The sequence below is a fragment of the Capra hircus genome, unplaced genomic scaffold, assembly GCF_001704415.2.
Source record: "Capra hircus breed San Clemente unplaced genomic scaffold, ASM170441v1, whole genome shotgun sequence".
Lineage (NCBI taxonomy): Eukaryota > Metazoa > Chordata > Mammalia > Artiodactyla > Bovidae > Capra > Capra hircus.
Genome location: NW_017189740.1, coordinates 202834 through 221447, shown reverse-complemented (window position 1 = coordinate 221447; position 18614 = coordinate 202834). Strand labels below are relative to the sequence as shown.

The 18614-nt window shown below is 40.9% G+C and overlaps 1 pseudogene; it reads left to right on the top strand.

Annotated features, from left to right (window-relative positions):
* The first annotated feature begins 461 nt into the window (after positions 1 to 461).
* Positions 462 to 943, top strand: LOC102172609 (annotated as a pseudogene).
* The last annotated feature ends 17671 nt before the right edge of the window (positions 944 to 18614 follow it).

Sequence of the window (18614 nt, the reverse complement as noted above, 5' to 3'; positions counted from 1 at the left end):
CTAAGTTTCATTTCATATGTAACAAGAAATCTTTTAAATTATCTCCATTGATATATGAATTTCCTCTTCAGAAAAAAACTTACCATTTTCCAAAATTGCAACATTTAGGTATAAATCTAACAAGACATGCACAAGATCTATGTGTTGAAAGCTACAAAATGCTAATGAAAGAAATCGAGACCTAAATAAATAGTAAATAAATAGAGATAAGTATCATAGATTGGCCAACTCAACGTAGTGATGATGTCTGTTTTCACTAAATTGATCCATACATTTAAAGCAATGTCAATCAAAATTTCAGCAGAATTTTTTTTTGTAGATATAAACAAGCGATTCAAAAAGTTTATGGGAGGACAAAAAAAACTAATGGAAGGGCAAAAGAACAAGAATAGCTAAAACAATTATGAAAAAGTACAATAGCTGCTTGCTCGGTGCCACCATGGCCAGGAGGCGACTAGAGTATGTCAGCCCCATTTGAGGCTTGCAGTGGGGTGGTTTCATGTGGAACACCATGGGGCCAGTGGTACCAGACCTTGGAGGAGGTGTTCACTGAAGTTCAAATACCGTCAGGCACTTGCACCCAGGATAGCCAGTGCAGCCTGCAGAGCAAGCATGTGGCACTGGCTATGGGTGGCCACAAGATCCTCAAGGTAGGGGCGGGGCAAACTCTGACTCTGCAATAGCTAATGAGGGAACATGGACTCTGGAGGATAGAAAAATGATCTGTATTGTTCTTACAAAGATGAGGAGAGATGCAGCAAATTGTTGGACTTCTCTTCTAGAATATGAATATGCAGCTCACCCTTGGGTTCAAGACCAAATGCAGAGAAAATTTACATTAGGGAGATTCCAGAAAGAAAATCCTGGTTTTTACTTCAGTGGGGCAGAAATCTCAGGAAACTACACTAAAGGTGAACCAGATTTCTCGAATCATGAGAAATAACTGATCTTGCTGCATTTTGTGGATCCTAGCAGATGTTGCCAACATAATCAGAGGAACAGATTATGTGGTGGAAGGAAAACGTGGATGCTTAGTTAACAAATTGCAAAATACATTTAAATATGGTTCTAAAAGTTGCATTCAAATATGATTTACATAGGAAACATCTTAAATACTGTGGGAACTATTCTATTGATACATGGTAACTTTTCTTTTGGACTTGATCTTGCTCAGCATGATGTTTTATATGCTGCACTTTACTAATTTCATATTTAACCTGTATTTTTAATATGAAAACTTTTAAGGTATAGATCATGTAAAATGACAGGGTGCTTTCAGGGAAAATTAAGTTTTTCTTTCAATAACTGTGATGCAGGAATTATGTTCAATAAATTTTTCTAAATAGGAAAAAAAACAGTAGGATAAAATTCTACTTTCTTAAAATACCTGATTTTAAGAACAGGTTGTAGTAATCAGTGTATACCCATGGATGATTCTTCCTGATGTTTGACAGAAAACAACAGAATTCTATACAGCTATTATCCTTCCATTAAAAGATAAATAAAAATTAAAAAAAATATTCTGTGTTATTGATTAAACAGTAGACAAACTGATCAGTGGAGCTGATTAACAAGTCCAGAAATAAACTCTCTGGGCAATGAAGAATTTGGGAAACAAGAAACAGGATCATAACTTATGTTAAGAATGCAGAGGTTAAGGTGATATTTGTTGATGGTGCTGGAAACCCAGACAGTAAGTTTAGAAGTTAGTGCATTGGACAGAATGGAGTCCACACAGATAGGTGTCTGTGCAGGAGCATAAGGTCCATGTCTGAAGAAGGGTCTTCCAGGACAGAGCCTTCCCAGCTGTGGTCAGGAAGTCTTTGGAGTGCTGTGGCTGAGTGTCAGAGCCAACTTCTGTGAGTGGGTAGGCAGAACTCTGGGATTACAGACCTCACTTCCACCAGAGTGTTCAGCCTTGTTTATATTTGTGAAGTGGATTTCTGTGGAAGGCTTCACTTGGAATAAGAGATTCCACATCTAAAATTTTGACAGCCACTATCCACTAGGTAAATTATGCATCATATAGAATTCCAGCCTTCAAGTACCTGAGCCCAAAGTTGTCTTCGGGTCTCTGATCTATTTATCCTGAATTTTTGTTACCAAAGATCTGCCAACTGCCTAAAACTCACACGTTAGGCTTGAGGAGATAAGTTTCTGCATATTGGGGGATGTGGTGAAAGGTTGTAAGCTCAGTCTTGGCAATGACTATCAAGAGCAAAGTCTTAAAAGTGTCTTGACATAACAAGTATAAGATGGAAATGTCATTATTATAACTGTATAGTGTATTCCATGGGGTCACAAAGAGTCAGACATGACCGAGAGGCTGAACAACAACAATACATGAGCCACAAATACACAGAAAAAATAAATTTAAATACAAGAAAACTTTCTCCCATTTAAGTGTTTCTTAAATTTAATCTTAGTGCAACTTTAGTTTCTAGCTGTGTTTTCAGGAGAGGAGATGGCATCCTATAGCATGTAGGCCACTATCTAACCAACAGTCTTTTTTTTAAAAAAAGAAAATTCTTTTCTTTTATGGTTTATCACAGGATATTGAATATATTTCCCTGTGCTATACAATAGGACCCTTTTGTTATCCATCCTACATGTAATAGTTTACATCTGCTAATCCCAAACTCCCGATCAACTCTTCTCCTATCCCCTTCACCCTTGGGAACCACAGGTCTGTTCTCTATGTTCACAAGACTATTTCTGTTCCATAGATAAGTTAATTTGTGTCATATTTCAGATTTCACATATAAGAGAAAACGTATGATATTTGTGTTTCTTTGTCTGACTTACTTCACTTAGTATCATCATCTCTAGATCTGTCCATGTTGCTGAAAGTGGCATTCTTTCATTCTTTTTCATGGCTGAGTAGTATTTCATTGTGTATACCATATCTTATTTATCCATTTTTCTGCTGATGGGCATTCAGGTTGCTTCCATGTCTTGGATATTGTAAATATAGCTGCTATGAACATTGGGGTGCGTGTACTTTTCAATTTATGGTTTTCTCCAGATATATGGCCAGAAGTGGGATAGCAAGATCCTATGGTAACTCTATCTTTAGTTTTTTAAAGGAACTTTCATACTGTTCTCCATAGTGGCTGTACCAGTTTACATTCTCACCAACAGTGTAGGAGGGTTCCATTCTCTCCACATCCTCTCCAACACTTATTCTTTGTATACTTTTAATGATAGCCATTCTGATCAATGTGAGGTGATCCCTCATTGTGGTTTTGATTTGTATTTTTCTGAGAGTTCCAGAAAAACACCTATTTCTGCTTTATTAACTACGCCAAAGATTTTCACTGTGTGGATCACAACAAACTGTGGAAAATTCTTCAAGAGATGGGAATACCAGACCACCTTTCCTGCTTCCTGAGAAATCTGTATGCAGGTCAAGAAGCAATAGTTAAAACCAGATATGGAACAACAGACTGGTTCCAAGTCGGGAAAGGAGTACATCAAGGCTGTATATTGTCACCCTGCTTATTTAACTTCTATGCAAAGTATATCATGCAAAATGATGGGCTGGATGAAGCACAAGCTGGAATCAAGATTGCTGGGAGAAATATCAATAACCTTAGATATGCAGATGACACCACCCTTATGGCAGAAAGCAAAGGAGAACTAAAGAGCTTCTTGATGAAGGTAAAAGAGGAGAGTGAAAGTTGGCTTAAAACTTGACATTCAAAAAACTAAGATCATGGCAACTGGTCCCATCACTTCATGGCAAATAGATGAGGAAACAATGGAAACAGTGGCTTTGAGGGGCTCCAAAATCACTGCAGATGGTGATTGCGGCCATGAAATTAAAAGATGCTTGCTCCTTGGAAGAAAATATATGACCAACCTAGACAGCATATTAAAAAGCAGAAACATTACTTTGCCAACAAATGCCTGTCTAGACAAAGCTATGGCTTTTCCAGTAGTCATGTATGGAGGTGAGAGATGGACTACAAAGAAAGCTAAGTGCCAAAGCATTGATTATTTTGAACTGTGGTGTTGGAGAAGACTCTTGAGAGTCCCTTGGACTGCTAGGAGATCCAACCAGTCCATTCTAAAGGAAAGCAGTCCTGAATATTCATTGGAAGGACTGATGCTGTAGCTGAAGCTCTAATGCTTTGGCCACCTGATGTGAAAAACTGACTCATTTGAAAAGTCCCTGATGCTGGGAAAGATTGAAGGCAGAAGGAGAAAGGGACCATAGAGGATGAACTGGTTGGATGGCATCACCGACTTGATGGACATGAGGTTGAGCAAGCTCTGGGAGTTGGTGATGGACAAGAAGGTCTGGGGTGCTGCAGTCCATGGGATTGCAAAGAGTTGGACACGACTGAGTGACTGAACTGAACTGAATAATTTGCAATGTGGAGCATCTTTTCACATAAACAATAATCTTTTTAAATTAAACCTATGGTCTCCAATGATCCCTATTAATGCAGCCTAACATGATGTCCAGCCCAGGCCCCTTTGCTAATAGACATGTTTCCTACTGTCCACTGGACAGCCCCACATGGTCACCTGGCAGAAGCTCAAGGTCGACATAGCCCACAATCACCACATCCTTTACACCTATCCTCATCAACTAACCACCACCTCTTCTTCAGTCTCAGCCAAGAGTAATAGCTTCTAGCTAGCAAGAAACCTCAGGATTCAAGGTAATTATAGACTCTTCTCACCATGTCATTGTTTGTAACTCCCTGAAACTCTCTACCAGAGATTAAATTGCCAGCATCCATTCAGTTCAGTTCAGTTCAGTTCAGTCGCTCAGTCGTGTCCGACTCTTTGTGACCCCATGAATCACAGCATGCCAGGCCTCCCTGTCCATCACCATCTCCCGGAGTTCACTCAGACTCACGTCCATCGAGTCAGTGATGCCATCCAGCCATCTCATCCTCTGTCATCCCCTTCTCCTCCTGCCCGCAATCCCCCCCCAGCATCACAGTCTTTTCCATTGAGTCAGCTCTTCGCATGAGTTGGCCAAAGTACTGGAGTTTCAGCTTCAGCATCATTCCTCCCAAATAAATCCCAGGGCTGATCTCCTTCAGAATGGACTGGTTGGATCTCCTTGCAGTCCAAGGGACTCTCAAGAGTCTTATCCAACACCACAGTTCAAAAGCATCAATTCTTTGGCGCTCAGCCTTCTTCACAGTCCAACTCTCACATCCATACATGACTTCTGGAAAAACCATAGCCTTGACTATATGTACCTTAGTTGGCAAAGTAATGTCTCTGCTTTTCAATATGCTATCTAAGTTGGTCATAACTTTTCTTCCAAGGAGTAAGTGTTTTAATTTCATGGCTGCAGTCACCATCTGCAGTGATTTTGGAGACTTGGATCATTGAAAAAGCCCAAGAGTTCCAGAAAAACATCTACTTCTGCTTTATTGACTATGCCAAAACCTTTGACTGTGTGGATCACAACAAACTGTGGAAAATTCTTCAAGAAATGGGAATACCAGATCACCTGACCTGCCTCTTGAGAAATCTGTATGCAGGTCAAGAAGCAACAGTTAGAACCAGACATGGAACAACAGAGTGGACCGAGTCAGGAAAGGAGTACATCAAGGCTGTATATTGTCACCCTGCTTATTTACCTTATATGCAGAGTACGTCATGAGAAATGCTGGACTGGAGGAAGCACAAGCTGGAATCAAGATTGGCAGGAGAAATATCAATAACCTCAGATATGCAGATGACACCACCCTTATGATAGGAAGTAAAGAAGAGCTAAAGAGCCTCCTGGTGAAAGTGAAAGAGGAGAGTGAAAAGGTTGGCTTAAAACCTAACCCAACTCAACCTTCAGTTCAGTTCAGTTCAGTTGCTCAGTGGTGTCTGACTCTTTGTGACCCCCTGAATCACAGCACACCAGGCCTCCCTGTCCATCACCATCTCCCGGAGTTCACTCAGATTCATGTCCATCGAGTCAGTGATGCCATCCAGCCATCTCATCCTCTGTCGTCCCCTTTTCCTCCTGCCCCCAATGACTCCCAGCATCAAAGTCTTTTCCAATGAGTCAACTCTTCGCATGAGGTGGCAAAAGTACTGGAGTTTCAGCTTTAGCGTCATTCCTTCCAAAGAAATCTCAGGGTTGATCTCCTTCAGAATGGACTGGTTGGATCTCTTTGCAGTCCAAGGGACTCTCAAGAGTCTTCTCCAACACTCAGAAAAAAAAGATCATGGCATCTTGTCCCATCACTTCATGGCAAATAGATAGGGAAACAATGGAAACAGTGACAAATTTTATTTTTTGAGCTCCAAAATCACTGCAGATGGTGACTGCAGCCATGAAATTAAAAGATGCTTACTCCTTGGAAGAAAAGTTTTGCCCAACCTGGACAGCTTATTAAGAAGCAGAGACATTACCTTGCCAACAAAGGTCCATCTAGTCAAAGCTATGGTTTTTCCAGTAGTCATGTATGGATGTGAGAGTTGGACTGTAAAGAAAGCTGAGCACTGAAGAATTGATACTTTTGAACTGTGGTATTGGAGAAGACTCTTGAGAGTCCCTTGGACTGCTAGGAGATCCAACCAGTCCATCCTAAAGGAAAGCAGTCCTGAATATTCACTGGAAGGACTGATGCTGAAGCTGAAACTCCAATACTTTGGCCACCTGATGTGAAGAACTGACTCATTTGAAAAGACCCTGATGCTCAGAAAGATTGAAGGCAGGAGGAGAAGGGGACGACAGAGGATGAGATGGCTGGATGGCATCACTGACTCAATGCACATGAGTTTGAGTAAACTCCTGGAGTTGTTGATGGACAGGTAGGCCTGGGGTGCTGCAGTCCATGGGGTTGCAAAGAGTCGGACATGACTGAGGGGCTGAACTGAACTGAAAACTCTCTCACACCGTTGTCCCACCCAGATTGAATTAAGTTCACATTTTTCTTTGGTTCACTTGGTGTTCTTTCTCAGTATATATTCAATAATACCTGATGGATCAATGAGTGAATGAATCAAATCACTGATTCAAAATGTGGAGCCTGTCTTCTCACTTGCCTGGGCCTTCTGCCTCAGTGGAAGAAACACCAAGTGCTACAACTGTTCACACAGCTCATAATTCCTATGGGAGACTCACCAAGAGTGCACACATTATGGTTGTGTCTTTTCCAGGTCCAAGCAGCGTCTTAGAATTGGTTATGCTCTCAACTGATTGATCCATGGTGCTTCCTACATCAGGCTCCACACATCTCTCATCCTGGATACACCATAGTGACAGCCTCAACTCTAGTCACCTTCCAGGTGAAATAGTGAAAAGAAAAAAATGAGAAGAGAGAAGAGAAAGAAGGAGTAGATCTGATCACTAAGCTGAATATAAAGATTGCAGAAATAGATCAGCCATATAGAAACACTGAAGAAGGAAAGAAAGGAGAAGCAATCCTTTGCATGTAAGAGAGACATCCTGGAGCTGATAGTCTGTTCTGTTATTTCAAATACAGAAATATGATTTAGCAAGTGATGAGAGAGAGACAAAAGCAGAGAGACAGCATGTAAGTCAGAACTGGATAGTCAGCCCAGATCTGGTTTCCTGAAGAGGACAGCTCTCCAAGTTGTGGAGAAGACTATGTTGGACCACATTATCCCACAGAGCACCCACGCCTACCTAAGGCCCTATGTGTTTCCTTATGACAGTATACCCTGTGGCAAGACTTCAGGCATTAATCAATAAGTTTCTCCACACTCTCTACCCATATCACTTGCTGCTGAAGGCCTCTTCTCTCCTTCATTCCAATATCTGGACATGACTCACCTTCTAAATAATGAAAAATAAAGACTGAAAATACAAGACAGTCTTGTTGTTTAGTCACTAAGCCTTTGCGACCCGATGGACTGTAGCCCACCAAGCTCATCTGTCCATGTGATTTCCCAGGCAAGAATACTGGACTGGGTTGTCATTTCCTTTTCCAGGGAATCTTCCTGACCCAGGGATTGAATCCTGCATCTCCTGCATTGGCAGCCGGTTTCTTTACCACTGAGCTACCTGGGAAGCCCACAAGACAGACTAGTATCCTTATTAGTGGATAAAATATCCTTACTAGTGGAAAAAATAGTGGCCCTCCATCCAAGCAATGATTTAAATGCATGCTTCCTACTTTGAATATAGACACTCAGCAGCACTGAGAAGAGGGGTCAAGGAGAAGATTAAGAAACCAAGAAGGTGCATAGCCCCAGGTTTGTGTGGAATGGCAATTGCCTCAACCCACTTCAACTCATTCTTGTGTGACAGACTTCCTCTAACTGCTTCCAGATCTGTCATCCTAACTGCCTAGGGCTCGTAAAGCAATCCCCAGAGGATGAATCTGACATTTTGAAGAATGGTGGGAGTTGAGGGGAAAGTCTGGCCTTGATTACAGTAGACTACAAAGAACCAGTTGAACTCACTCCCCAAGAAAATAGTAGACCTGTTTTTTTTTTTTTTTAATAGGAAGGGAGGAAGTGATGAAGGAATAGAAGAAGAGGAAAAGACATGGAAGAGAGGAGGAAGGGAAGGAGATAGAGAAGGAAGATAATTTTTTAATTTATGAAGCAAATAATTGAAATGGCTGTTTTGAAGGAGGAGTGAGCAGAAAGGAGGAGGAAGCAACAGATAGTAAGAAGGTTAAGGAAAAGTTGTCCAGTGGTAAGAGCCTTGGACAAGGGGTTAGGAGATTCTAATTCTAGTCACTGTTCTGCCACTGACTTACTAATTTGCTAGTGCCATCCCATCTCAAGATCTCAGTTTCTTCATCTGTGCAGTGGGGATGTGTGGGGACTTAGAACTGCCACTGAAGACACTGCCTGCTTGGTTTTCACAGAAGAAAGGCAGATCTCACAGAATTAGGCTGTCGATAGGGATTTATGTGTTGTTTAATTAAATTAATAATGGATTCAGTAAATACAGATATCAGTTGTTTGTGAAAAGTTTCTAATACTCCCAAACATTCAACTTAATAAATCACATCACATTGCTCATAAGCTGTAACTTCCTTTTCCAAAAAAAAAAAAAAAAACTTTATCGAGATATAATTCACATACCATGAAATTCACCCACTTAAAGTGTACAAAGTTGCAAAAACAGTACAGAAATGTCTGTGTTGGCTTCATCCAGTTGCACCCAGGAGTTACTATGATACCATATCAACTGATGTTGATACAATGTTTTAGTATAGTTCTGTCAGTCTTTTATGAGTGTAGACAAGATATACAAACATTCCGTCATCACCTCTATAATCACCTCTACACTCACAATTCCAGCCCATGGAAACCAATTGTCTCTTCTCCAATAGTATAACACTGCTATTTCAAGAAAACTACATATGCGCAATCATACTGTATAATACTTTTGGATATAGGATGTTTTCACTATGAATAATGCCCTTTAAACCATACAAATTAATGCATGTATGAAGACTTTGTTCATTTTTATTGCTGAGTACTAATCCATATAAAATGAGTGCAATTGTACAGTAGTTTGAACATTCTTTGGCATTGCCTTTCTTTGGGATTGGAATGAAAACTGACCTTTTCCAGTCCTGTGGCCACTGCTGAGTTTTCCAAATTTGCTCTCATACTGAGGGCAGCACCTTCACAGCATCGTCTTTTAGGATTTGAAATAGCTCAGCTGGAATTGTATCACCTCCACTAGTTTTGTTCATAGTGATGCTTCCTAAAGCCCACTTGACTTTGCACTCCAGGATGTCTGGCTCTAGGTAATTAATCACACCATCATGGTTATATGGGCCATGAAGATCTTTTTTGTATAGTTCTTCTGTGTATTCTTGCCACCTCTTCTTAATCTCTTCTGCTTCTGTTAGGTCCATACCATTTCTGTCCTTTATTGTGCCCATCTTTACATGCAATATTCCCTTGGTAGCTCTAATTTCCTTGAAGAGAACTCTAGTCTTTCCTATTCTGTTGTTTTCCATATTTCTTTGCACTGATCACTTAGGAAGGCTTTCTTATCTCTTCTTGCTATTCTTTGGAACTGTGCATTCAGGTGGGTATATGTTTCCTTTTCTCCTTTGCCTTTCAATTCTCTTCTTTTCTCAACTACTTGTAAGGCCTCCTCAGGCAAACTTTTTGCATTTCGTTTTCTTGGGGATGGTTTTGATCACCACCTCCTGTACAATGTTACAAACCTCTGCCCATTGTTCTTCAGGGACTCTGTCTATCAGATCTAATCCCTTGAATCTATTTGTCATTTTCACTGTGTAATCATAAGGGATTTAATTTAGATCCTACCTGAATGGCTTCAACAGTATGTAAACCAAGAACCTCCAGATGTTCAAGTTGGATTTAGAAAAGACAGAGGAAACAGAAATCAAATTGCCAACATACGTTGGATTACCAAAAAATGAAGAGAATTCCAGAAAAACATTTACTTCTTCTTCATTGACTATGCTAAAGGCTTTGACTGTGTGGATCACAGCAAACTGTGGAAAATTCTTAAGGAGATGGGAGTAAAAGACCACCTTAGCTGTCTCCTGAGAAACCTGTTTGCAGGTCAAGAAGCAACATTTAGAACTGGACATGAAACCACAGACTGGTTCAAAATCAGGAAAGCAGTATGTCAAGACTGTATATTACCACCCTGCTTACTTAACTTCTATGCAGAGTACATCATGCAAAATGTCAGGCTGGATGATGCACAAGCTGAAATCAAGATTGCCAGGAGAAACATCAATTAGCTCAGAAATGCAGATGACTCCACCCTACAGAAGAAGGCGAGAGGAGCTTAAGAGCCTCTTGATGAAATTGAAAGAGGAGAGTGAAAAAGTTGGCTTAAAACTCAATATTCAAAAAACGAATATCATGGCATATCCAGGCCCATCACTTCATGGCAGATAGATACGGAAACAGTGGACAGAGTGACAGACTTTATTTTCTTGCTCGAAAATCGCTGCAGATGGTGACTGCAGCCATGAAATTAAAAGATGCTTGCTCCTTGGAATAAAAGCAATGACAAACCTAGACATCATAATAAAAAGCAGAGACATCACTTTGCCAACAAAGGTCCATCTAGTCAAAGCTATGGTTTATCCAGTAGCCGTTTATGGATGTGAGAGTTGGACCTTTGCATTTAACTTCCCCTCTTTTTCTGAAGAAGAGAGAAGAGAAAGCTGAAAGCTGAAGAATTGATGTCTTTGAACTGTGGTGCTGGAGAAGACCCTTAACAGTCCCTTGCAGTTCAGTCACTCAGTCGTGTCCGACTCTTTGAGACCCCATGAACCACAGCACTCCAGGCCACCCTGTCCATCACCAACTCCCAGAGTCCACCCAAACCCGTGTCCATTGAGTCGGTGATGCCATCCAACCATCTTATCCTCTGTCGTCCCTTTCTCCTTCTGCCCTCAATCTTTCCTAGCATCAGGGTCTTTTCCAGTGATTCAGCTCTTCACTTCAGTTGGCCAAAGTATTAGACTTTCAGCTTCACATCAGTCCTTCCAATGAGCACCCAGGACTGATCTCCTTTAGGATGGACTGGTTGGATCTCTTTGCAGTCCAAGGGACTCTCAAGAGTCTTATCCAACACCACAGTTCAAAAGCATCAATTCTTCATCACTCAGCTTTCTTTATAGTCCAACTCTCACATCCATACATGACCACTGGAAAAACCATAGGTTTGACTAGACAGACCTTTGTTGGCAAGGTAATGTCTCTGCTTTTGAATATTCTATCTAGGTTGGTCATAATTTTCCTTTCAAGGAGTAAGCATCTTTCAATTTTATGGCTGCAGTCCCATCTGCAGTGATTTTGGAGCCCAGAAAAATAGTTTGTCACTGTTTCCATTATTTCCCCATCTATTTGCCATGAAGTGATGGGACTGGATGCCATGATCTTCGTTTTCTGAATGTTGAGTTTTAAGCCAACATTTACTCTCCTCTTTTACTTTCATCAAGAGGCTCTTTAGTTTTTCTTCACTTTCTGCCATAAGGGTGGTGTCATCTGCATATCTGAGGTTATTGATACTCCCGGCAATCTTGATTCCAGCTTGTGCTTCTTCCAGCCCAGTGTTTCTCATGCTGTACCCTGCATATAAGTTAAATAAGTAGGGTGACAATATACGGCCTTGACGTACTCCTTTTCCTATTTGGAACCAGTCTGTTGTTCCATGTCCAGTTCTAACTGTTGCTTCCTGACCTGCATACAGATTTCTCAAGAGGCAGGTCAGGTGGTCTGGTATTCCCGTCTCTGTCAGAATTTTCCAGAGTTTCCTGTGATCCACACAGTCAAAGGCTTTGGCATAGTCAATAAAGCAGAAATAGATGTTTTTCTGAACTCTCTTGCTTCTTCGATGATCCAGCGGATGTTGGCATTTTGTTCGCTGGTTCCTCTGCCTTTTCTGAAACGAACTAGAACATCTGGAAGTTCATGGTTCACGTATTCCTGAAGCCTGGCTTGGAGAATTTTAAGCATCACTTTACTAACGTGTGAAAGTGAAAGTGAAGTCACTCAGTCGTGTCTGACTCTTCACGACCCCATGGACCCTACCAGGCTCCTCTGTCCATGGAATTTTCCAGGCAAGAGTACTGGAGTAGGTTGCCATTTCATGTGAGCTGAGTGCAATTGTGTGGTAGTTTGAGCATTCTTTCGCATTGCCTTCCTTTAGGATTGCAATGAAAACTGACCTTTTCCCGTCCTGTGGCCACTGCTGAGTTTTCCAAATTTGCTGGCATATTGAGTGTCACAGCATCATCTTTCAGGATTTGACATAGCTCAACTGGAATTCCATCACCTCCACTAGCTTTGTTCGTAGTGATGCTTTCTAAGGCCCACTTGACTCCACATTCCAGGATGTCTGGCTCTAGGTGAGTGATCACACCATCATAATTATCTGGGTTGTGAAGATCTTTTTTGTACAGTTCTTCTGTGTTTTCTTGCCACCTCTTCTTAATATCTTTTGTTTCTGTTAGGTACATATCACTTCTGTCCTTCATTGAGCCCATCTTTGCATGAAATGTTCCCATGGTATCTCTAATTTTCTTGAAGAGATCACTAGTCTTTCCCATTCTGTTGTTTTCCTCTATTTCTTTGCATTGATCTCTGAGGAAGGCTTTCTTATCTGCCTTTCCATTCTTTGGAACTCTGCATTCAAATGGGTATATCTTTCCTTTTCTCCTTTGCTTTTCACTTCCTTTCTTTTCATAGCTATTTTTAAGGCCTCTCCAGACATCCATTTTGCTTTCTTGCATTTATTTTTCTTGGGGATGGTCTTGATCCCTCTCTCCTGTACAATGTCATGAACCTCTGTCCATAGTTCATCAGGCACTCTGTCTGTCAGATCTAGTCCCTTAAATCTATTTCTCACTTCCACTGTATAATCATAAGGGATATGATTTAGGTCATAACTGAATGGTCTAGTGGTTTTCTCCACTTTCTTCAATTTCAGTCTGAATTCAGCAATAAGGAGTTCATGATCTGAGTTACAGTCAGCTCCTGGTCTTGTTTTTGCTGACTGTATAGAGCTTCTCCATCTTTGGCTGCAAAGAATATAATCAATCTGATGTTGGTGTCGACTATCTGGTGCTGTCCATGTGTAGAGTCTTCTCTTGTGTTGCTGGAAGAGGGTGTTTGCTATGACCAATGCATTCTCTTAGCAGAATTCTATTAGCCTTTGCCCTGCTTCGTTCAGTTACTCCAAGGCCAAATTTGTCTGTTATTCCAGGTATTTCTTGACTTCCTACTTTTGCATTCCAGTCCCCTATAATGAAAAGGGCATCTTTTGGGGGTGTTAGCTCTAGAAGCTCTTGTAGGTCTTCATAGAACTGTTCATCTTTGATTTCTTCAGCATTACTGGTTGGGGCATAGACTTGGATTACCATGATATTGAATGGTTTCCCTTGGAAATAAACAGAGATCATTCTGTCATTTTTGAGATTATATCCAAGTACCACATTTTGGACTCTTTTGTTGACTATGATGGCTACTCCATTTCTTCTAAGGGATTCCTGCTCACAGTAGTAGATATAATGGTCATCTGAGTTAAATTCACCCATTCCAGTCCATCTTAGTCCGCTGATTCTTAGAATGTTGATGTTCACTCTTGTCATCTCCTGTTTGACCACTTCCAACTTGTCTTGATTCATGGACCTAACATTCCAGGTTCCTAGGCAATATTGCTTTTTACAGTATCAAACCTAGCTTCCATCACCAGTCCCATCCACAACTGGGTGTTGTTTTTGCTTTGGCTCCATCCCTTCATTCTTTCTGGAGTTGTTTCTCCACTGATCTCCAATAGCATATTGGGTACCTACCAACCTGGGGAGTTCATCTTTCAGTGTCCTATCTTTTTGCCTTTCCATACTGTTCATGGGGTTCTCAAGGCAAGAACACTGAAGTGGTTTGCCATTCCCTTCTCCAGTGGACTACATTCTGTCAGACCTCTCCACCATGACCCATCCATCTTGGGTGGCCCCACACAGCATGGCTTAGTTTCATTGAATTAGACAAAGCTGTGGTTCATGTGATCAGATTATCCTGTTGTCTGTGATTGTGGTTTCAGTCTGTATGCCCTCTGATGCCCTCTCTCAGTGCCTACCATCTTAAATCCTAAAGGAAATTAGTCCTGAATATTCATTGGAAGGAATAATGCTGAAGCTGAAGCTCCAATATTTTGGCCACCTTATAGGAATGATGCTGGTAAAGATTGAAGGCAGGAGGAGATGCGGATGACAGAGGACAAGATGGTTGGATGGCATCACTAAGTCAATGGACATGAGTTTGAGTAAGCTTTGGGAGTTGATGATGGACAGGGAAGCCTGGCTTGCTTCAGTCCATGGGGTCGCAAATAGTCAGACAAGACTGAGCGAGTGAGCAACAAGTAATCCATGGTATGCAAGAAGCAGTTTCTTTAATCATTCCTTTAGTAAAGGACAATTTGACTGTTTACAACTTTTTTACTATTACAAATAAAGCTTCAATGATATTCCTGTTTGCTTTCAATATACTTAAATCATTATATTTGAAGTGTATCAAGCATGTGATACAATTGAGTCATTTTTTTTAATTCACTCTTCCACTTTCTGTCATCTATTTGATGTATTTAGACCATGTGGTTTAATGTGATTATGTAAATGTTGGAACTTGAGTCTGACAATTTTTTAAAACATAATTTGCTTTTCAGAGCAGTTTCAGATTCACAGCAAAACGTAGAGGGAGGTACAGAGATTTTTTTATGTATGAGTAAAAGCATACAGTATTTCCCTTTCTGACTTATTTCACTTAGCAGAATATCCTCAAGGTCCATCCATGTTGTCTCCACATTTTTTTAATCCAGTCATCCACTGATGAACATTTAGGTTGTTTTCATGTCTTGGCTCTTGTAAATAATGCTGTGATGAACATATGAGTCCACATATATTTTCAAATTAGTATTTTCATGTTCTTTGGATGGGCTTCCCAGGTGGCATTAGTGGTAAAGAACCCCCCTAACAATGCAGGAGTCACAATCGAACCCAGGTTCGATCCGTGGGTCAGGAAGATCCCTGGGAGGAGGGCATGCAACCCACTCCAGTATTCTTGCTTGGAGAATCCCATGAACAGTTCAAAGGGTTGCAAAGAGCTGGACATGACTGAAGTGATTCCCCATGAACCCGTTGTCTGGATAAGCCATAGTTTATGTATTCATTTACCTACTGAAGTATACCTTGGTTGCATTCAAGTTTTGACGATTAAGAGTAAACATCTATGTGCAGATTTTTGTGGACAGAAGTTTTCGATTACTTTGAGTAAACACCAATGAGTATGATTGCTGGATTGTGTGATTAGGAGTATAGTTTTGTAAGAAACCTCCAAAATGTCTTCCAAAGTGGTTGTACCATCTTGCATTCCCACTGGCAATGAATAAGAGTTTCTGTTGCTCCATATTCTCACCAGCAGCTGATGTTATCGGTGTTTCAGAATTTATCAATTCTAATGATATGCAGTGATATCTAATTATTGCTTTCATTTATATTTCTCTGGTGACATATGAGGTAGAGCATCTTTTCATATGCTTATTTCCATCTGTAACTCTTTATTGCTGAGGTATCTGTTCAGATCTTTAAACCATTTCTTAATCAAGTTGTGAATTTTCTTGCTGCTGAATTTTAAGAGTTCTTTGTATATTTTAGATAACAATTCTTCATCAGTTATGAACTATTGGAAAAACCATAGCTTTGACTATCCAGCCCTTTGTCAGCAATGTCTCTGCTTTTTAATACTCTGTCTACGTTTGTCATAGCTTTTCTTCCAAGGAACAAGCATCTTTTAATTTCATGGCTGCAGTCACTGTCCACAGTGATTTTGGAGCCCAAGAAAATAAAGTCTGTCATGTTTCCATTATTTCCCCATCTATTTGCCACGAAGTGATGGGATCAGATGCCATCATCATAGTTTTCTGAATGTTGAGTTTTAAGCCAACTTTTTCACTCTCCTCCTTCACCTTCATCGATAAGCTCTTTAGGTCTTCTTCACTTTCTGCCATTAGAGTGGTGTCATCCACATGTCTGACGTTGTTGATATTTCTCCTGGCAGTCTTGATTCTAGCTTGTGAGTCTTCTAGCCTGGCATTTTGCATAATGTACTCTGCATATAAGGGTGACAATACATAGCTTTAATGTTCTCCTTTCCCAATTTGGAACCAGTCTGTGGTTCCATGTCCAGTTCTAACTGTTGTTTCTTGACCTGCAAACAGGTTTCTCAGGAGGCAGCTAAAGTGGTCTTGTATTCCCATCTCTTTAAGAATTTTCTACAGTTTGTTGTGACCCACACAGTCAAAGGAGTACGTCAAGGCTGTATATTGTCACCCTATTTATTTACCTTATATGAAGAGTACATCATGAGAAATGCTGGACTGGAAGAAGCACAAGCTGGAATCAAGATTGCCGGGAGAGATATCAATAACCTCAGATATGCAGATGACACCACCCTTATGGCAGAAAGTGAACAGGAACTAAAAAGCCTCTTGATGAAAGCAAAAGTGGAGAGTGAAAAAGTTGGCTTAAAGCTCAACATTCAGAACATGAAGATCATGGCATCTGGTCCCATCACTTCATAGGAAATAGATGGGGAAACAGTAGAAACAGTGTCATACTTTATTTTTTTTGGCTCCAAAATCACTGCAGATGGTGACTGCAGCCATGAAATTAAAAGACGCTTACTCCTTGGAAGAAAAGTTATGACCAACCTAGATAGCATATTCAAAAGCAGAGACATTACTTTGCCGACTAAGGTCCGTCTAGTCAAGGCTATGGTTTTTCCTGCGGTCATGTATGGATGTGAGAGTTGGACTGTGAAGAAGGCTGAGTGCTAAAGAATTGATGCTTTTGAACTGCGATGCTGGAGAAGACTCTTGAGAGTCCCTTGGACTGCACGGAGATCCAACCAGTCCATTCTGAAGGAGATCAACCCTGGGATTTCTTTGGAAGGAATGATGCAAAAGCTGAAGCTCCAGTACTTTGGCCACCTCATATGAAGAGTTGACTCATTGGAAAAGACTCTGATGCTGGGAGGGATTGGGGGTGGGAGGAGAAGGGAACGACCGAGGATGAGCTGGCTGGATGGCATCACTGACTCAATGGACGTGAGTCTGAGTGAACTCCAGGAGATGGTGATGGACAGGGAGGCCTGGCGTGCTGCGATTCATGGGGTCGCAAAGAGTTGGACACGACTGAGTGACTGAACTGAACTGAACACAGTCAAAGGCTTCAGCAGTCAATGAAGCAGATATAGATGTTTTTCTGAAACTCTCTTGCTTTATCTATGATCCAGTGGATGTTAGCAATTTAATCTCTGTTTCCTCTGCCTTTTCTAAATCCAGCTTGTATACCTGGAAGTTCTTGGTTCATGCACTATTGAGGCCTAGCTTGAAGGATTGCTGGGAGCCAGCAAGAGGAGTCCCACCCATGGCAAAGGTCATGAGGTTAAGGGGTCCAACAGGCAAAGGCGAGTCCGGCCTTAAGGGAGCCTTGCTGAATTTTCTCAAGCATCTACCCCCAAAACCAGAGTCTGCCTCCCATACTGCATTATGCTTTTCGCTTACACTTCTGACATTAACAGGGGGCTGTCCCCCCACCACCTTTTTCTGGAAAAAGTTAATTTAGAGCTTTTAGATAAGTCTCCTGGGCATAATAAGAGTATTTCAATCCAAAAACCCCTCTGATGGCTTTCTAGCCTGCCTACAGGACTCTTACAGCTTGCACATGTGATTGTTTGCGGCCTCCCAACCACAAGAGGCACAGGAAGCTCAAAACATCCTAGGAATGTAGGGGCTTCCGAGGAGTCAAAATCATTAGAATAAAACTGATTAAGGTTTTCATTGATGAGCCAATACTTGCTGCCAAATTTTCATATATTTTATTTGTTGATATAGTTGGTATATAGAAAAAAAAAACAAGTAGCAATATAGATCTTTGAGTTAAGTACCTTCTTTGTTATAACCCACTGCACCTTTGTTCTATAGGGATGTAACGTTAGTGCTTCGAGGGTGATGCAGATTAAAGAAAAACACTTCAGGGGAAATGAGATTAACATTCATTAAGGAAGAGATCCATAAAGTGTTAACAGGCCTCTTGGACAGAAGATAATGTAAATCACCTGATACCTTTTGTATGCAAAAAGATATACAGAAAGGGTCAGGA